This window comes from Megalobrama amblycephala, linkage group LG6 (genome assembly GCF_018812025.1).
Source record: "Megalobrama amblycephala isolate DHTTF-2021 linkage group LG6, ASM1881202v1, whole genome shotgun sequence".
Lineage (NCBI taxonomy): Eukaryota > Metazoa > Chordata > Actinopteri > Cypriniformes > Xenocyprididae > Megalobrama > Megalobrama amblycephala.
This window is the reverse complement of record NC_063049.1, coordinates 26,212,886-26,218,885: the sequence shown is the minus strand read 5'-3', so window position 1 is coordinate 26,218,885 and position 6,000 is coordinate 26,212,886.

The following is a 6,000-nucleotide window of genomic DNA, read 5'->3' as shown; positions in this document are numbered from 1 at the left end:
GGCTAAGAGTGACTGCATAACACGCCACTACTGAAATCCACAGCCATTTGGTGAGTTGGCAGGTGTTAATGTCAAGCCCTGTACACACATACATCTATGAATTGCATTTCATGTCAAAAAGGTTGCTTAACCCTGCCATACACATTTATATAGACCAATGCATACAACTGTATGTCACTTATAATGCAATAAACTTGTATAAGAGAAACATGTACATACACTAATATCCGGAACCCACATTAAAAGCAAAGCTTTTAACTCAGTGACCCTTCTGCCGACGGCCTCGGATATGTCCTCGAGCCATTTGCCGTGATCGTGACAATGTCACCGTGCTGCTTTCATCAATTGCACAGCCGTTCAAAGGGATCTCAGCAGAGAGCTAGTAAGAGTAAGCTCCTCTGATGAGACCAAAGCTCTGCAAATGGCACTTGCTTCAGCACTCTCATGTTGCAAATGATCAGCTAATTGGCTAATTAAAGTAATCTTTGTATAAATTGCTCCTTAATTACAACCAGCCAATAATGAGCTACCCCAGAGGGAGGGTTAACCCCCTACCCACATCAGTGTGACTATTATTACACCTCTTCAGTTTATATGAGCATGAGATTGGTGAACCATCAACCATTCTTATTAAGAAACATACACACATTTGATGCCAAATGAGTCAGATAGCCAGAACAGCAGATACACGCAAATACAAGACAACAGCTGGCCACTGCTGACACTGAAAGGTAGTTTCTGGAAAACTAATCTCTGTAATTTACAGACAAACCCCATTTTCTGATTGCATTTGTGGTTATGTTCCAGTAAAACATTCCTGCTTAATCTCCCCCTCTCACTTTGAACAAATACTGGTAATTGATTTAAAAATGTGGGCCAACTGCCCTGAAATAATGCCTTTCACACAAAGACGGCTATGTAATTAATACTCTGTATTGTTTCTCCAAAAGAAGTCCAGAAGTCTAAAATTCTCCATATGTGCTTAGAACGAACTTAGTTAAAAAAGGCTGATTTTTCACAAGGGAGGAAAATTGGAGTCCCAAGACAGCTGAAGTGCTTTCAGGATAATGTGGCATTAAGACTGGTTGGTTCCTCTACTGGAATTCAGTGTGGTTATATTTATATTCATGATTTATTCATATTTAGACATGCATACTTAAAGGAGACACACCAGAAACAAATTACATAATTCTGAATATAAAGTTATAAAACTATATAAATCTGAACAGTTAAATGTCCAAAGAATTAGTTGTAAATATGTAGTAAATATAAATTAATGAATATAAATATAATATAATAAATATAATCTGAGTATAAATATAGCCTAATTAATGTTATGCATATTAATAATATTAATATTACAAATAAATTGGATATATATTTTTATTTAATTTTAAGTTTTTTTGATTGGATAAATTGGTGATTATCGCAGTGAATTGGCTATTTAAAAAAGGCATTTTTTGTTGTCTTTACAAATTTGAATTTGATACAAATTTATGTCAACTTATTTGTTAAGCAAATAGCAATATAATATTTATTGGTCACACAAAGTTTGTCATATTTATTAAACTGTAGGTGTGATGGAGAGAGTCTATTGGCGTGTAATGTTTTCATGGAAACTCTAGCAGTGAAATGTGAACTATCGCAGGTAACATCGATTTCAACACGGCTGAGGGAGAAGTCACTTAAGAATGAATGGACTACTTGCACAAACAGAGTTACAGTGCTCAACGTAAATGAGTACAATCCCCTTTGAAAAGTAACATTTTAAACAATATCTCAATTAACATAAAATACATTACCAAAATGTTGACAAGACTAAGTTTTATATAACATTTGTTTAACTTATAACATGACAGTAAGGTTAATAATATAACTTGGAGAACAAAATTTTCAGTTTTACTCAAATTAGTGTGATGCAAAAATGAGTACACCCCACTGAAAGTCTCTGGAGCAGAGCTAAATTTTAGATTACAAATGTCTAATTTAACAAGAATTCAACCACATGTGAGTCTAATTATTCATTACACAGGTGTCCAGCAGACAGTTAACTATAAAAGGGTGTTAAAACCCCTTCCCATTTCATGCTGTCAGCAATGGCACCACATGGAAGAGAAATGTCACAAGAAAATAATTTAAGAAAATTATATATTTTCTTTACACCAGAAAGGTGAAGGCTACAAGAAGATCAGCAAAGCTTTACTTATCGGTCAGAATACTGTAGCAAAAGTGCAAAAACTTTAAAAAGATGGAACTGCAATCATCTCACAGAGACGTCCAGGTCGTCCACGGAAGTTAACACCACGACAGGAGCGTCTTCTGATGAGAAGGGTTGAAGAAAATCGGCATGCAAGTTCACTGCAGTTATCTAAAGAAGTAGAAAGCCAAAGTGGGGTGACTATTTCCCGTGACACAATACGGCGTACGCTGCAGAAAATCCAGGCACAAAAAAGCCCGCCTAGAGTTTGCCAGGGCCCATGCTGACAAAGATGAGGACTACCGGGACTCTATACTCTGGAGTGATGAGACCAAGATAAATGTTTTTGGAACTGATGGCTTCAAAACTGTATGGCTTCGCAAAGGTGAGGAATACAAAGAAAAATGCATGGTGCCTACAGTGAAACATGGTGGTGGCAGTGTCCTTATGTGGGGCTGCATGAGTGCTGCTGGTGTCGGGGAGCTGCATTTCATTGATGGCATCATGAATTCACAGATATACTGCTCTATACTGAAAGAGAAGATGCGACCATCACTCCGTGCCCTTGGTCGTCATGCACTTTTTCAACATGACAATGATCCTAAACACACATCTAAGGCCACTGTTGGATTTCTGAAGAAGAACAGGGTGAAAGTGATTCAGTGGCCAAGTATGTCTCCTGATCTGAACCCAATCGAACACCTATGGGGAAGAGACAAGTTGTGCATCACTCTCCATCCAGCATCCAGTCTCTAAAAGAGGTCATTCTTGAAGAATGGAAAAAGATAGATGTTGCAAAATGTCGCCAACTTGTTCATTCCATGCCTAGAAGACTTGGTGCTGTCATTAAAAATCATGGAGGCCATACAAAGTTCTAGATGTAGTAGTTTTTGTTGTGGGGTGTACTCATTTTTGCATCACCCTAATTTGAGTAAAACTGAAAAATGTGTAATCCAAGTTATATTATTAACTTTACTTTCATGTTGTAAGTTAATCAGATGTTATATTAAACTTACTCTTGTCAACATTTTGGAAATTGTTTTTGTGTTCATTGAGATATTGCTTAAAATGTTACTTTTCAAAGGGGGTGTACTCATTTACGCTGAGCACTGTACGTTTATTACTGCTCCAGTGCTCAGTACATCTGTGCAGAGGACTAATTTTGGGAAGGCAGACTAATTTGATCAATTAAAAAAAAACAAATTAAGACAGGAAAATTGAGGCATGAAAATGAAATCGTTTACTCGCTCTCATGTCATTCCAAACCTGTATAACTTTCTTTTTTCCTATGAGACAAAAAAAAAGGGGAAAAAATGAATATACAAGCCATTCTTTTGAAATGCACACTAAGGCTGTAAGACTCCAAAAAGATCCATAAAAATAGTCCATATGATTCATTCCATGAAAGAAAGGAAGTCAAAGGGTTTGGAACAACATAAGGGTGAGTAAATGATGACAGGATTGTCATTTTTAAGTGAACTATACCTTTAAAAGCCCCTGTGGCTTCCAAACTAAGCTCAGCCCGATTGGTTATTTCCTGTTTAGCCCTCCATCAATGCACATCATGTAGGCAGCCGCATCAGAGACTTAATATATGCATGCTACAAAACAGCAGTCTTAGACCATTTGTTCATTTGGTATGCAAATAATATCAGGTATATTGCTCTGTTACATTAGCACTGAGTGCCAAATCACTTCAGTTGATGTCTATTAGCTCTGGGAACTGCTGAGGTAAGAGGACACACATCGTTTAAATGACTCCTTTGAGAATGTTTGACTGACAAGAAGAAAACTGGCATTGTTCGCTTTCACAAAGTTATTTTTGTATTTTTATTTCCTGTTGGTACACCATCTTCATTCTCCACCCACACTTTCCTATTTCATTGTATCATCTTTGGCCTCATGCTGAAATAGGAGTTTTATTAAATTCATTTTATATTAGACTGTTAAAGGGAATAGTGGGGGACTTTTGTTAGATATACAAGTTGTGTTTTGTAAGGTTTCTCTGAAAAGGCCTTGTGCAGGTGCCATACTGTCATTTTTCATTTCATGACACTGTCCTCGCGCATGACGGTTTATTTAATGGGATAAATAGGCAAGAAGCATCAAGGTTATGGCGAAGCCGTGATGCAAATGGTCCGACACATCGGGGGGTGACAGCTGAGCAACAACAACAAAACGTGAGCCACTATTTAAAAGGTGGCACACACATAATGCATGACCACCACAGCACCTTCGAAATAAAAGGCTTTTATTTATGTGCTGTCAATACAGTTAGCTTTACATCTTTTCAATGGCAACACAACGGCTCCAGACAAAGACACGGTGAGAGGCAGCTATGTGAACGCAAAAAATATTGTTCGAGCTCACTACAGCTGCCTTGCACACTTTTGGTGACTGGTTTCTACTGTAGGTTTGGCCAGCGCAAGTGGCGCAGTGTGGGAGAGTGGCTCTCAACCTTGCAGACTGAAAGGGTTTCCCAGGGACAAGCCACAAAGAGGTCCGTCCGTCAGAGGGGCCCACGCACGCCGCCTCAAAGATCCGTAGCAGCTGTCACGCTGGAGTTCTCGCCAAGCAACAACAGTTCGCTGCTTTGAATAATTTCAGTGAGAGATTTGAATAAGCACATTTTCAAAAGGGGTTTTGCCAGCTTCAGGGTGACTGCGAGCAGAGCAAAATGAAAATGAGGTGACTGGAGTGAGAAATTGAAGCTCGAAGTGAAGTGAGAAGTTTAAAGGTGTGAGGAAATCCATCTCGATGGAGAGATTCAAACTAATATTACGCCGTTTTAAAACTATTCATTGTTTCTTGTTTTGGTGATTACATGTATATTTTCAGTGTTTCAGATATTTTTCATAAAATCCAACCGCTCAGTGAGGCCTGCATTGCCAGCAAAATAATTAACACTTTCAATGCCCAGAATGCTGCTAAAGACATATTGAAAACAGTTCATGTGACTTCAATGGTTCAACCTTAAGGCTGATTTATACTTAAGCATCGGATCTAAGCCGGAGCCTCTGCGCCTAGGCTATGCGTCTGTTTTCATTTACACTTCTGCGTCGTTGTCCGTGTCGACGTGCATGCAGACCACTAGGAGGCGGTGTCCGCGGGCATGTTGAGTATTAAAACAAAAGCCGAAGAAGAAGCAGCTCGTCATGTATGTTGTCAGAGAAGCTTACAAACAGAAACGGCAGAGAAACGGCAAATAGGTAATGACTTTTGTTGCATTTTGACTTCATTTGTCCTCTGAAACAGAGCGTTTTTCATTCCTATGGATGTTGAAAGTGCTCACTCTTCTCCTGTTGCTCCGCGCCAGTTTTTTGACCCGAGGGAGGGGTTCTAGCAGACCAATCAGAGCGCTTGCGGTCCGCGTAGAATTGACGCGTTGTTACATTTTTGAAGAGGTGCACGTCAGGCTACGTCGTAGGCTACGCGTGCTACGCACAGCCTACGCTGTTGCTACGGCGTACACTCGATGCAGAAGTATAAATCAGCCTTTAAAGTAATGAAGCGACGAGGATACTTTTTGTGCGCCAAAAAAAAAAAAAAAAAAAAAATTAACGACTTTATTCTGCAATTTCAAAACTTTAGCGCTTTACAGATCTTTTGTTTCAAATCAGTGGTCAAAATAACGTGTATCAAACTGCCAAAGTCACGCCCCCAGTGGTGAACCTTTGAAATTTCAAAACACTTATGATTTAATGAAGCCTCGTTTACTGAAATCACGTGACTTTGGCAGTTTGATAGTGCTCCGAATCACTGATTCGAAAAAAAAAAAAAAAAAAGATTTGTAAAACTTTGAA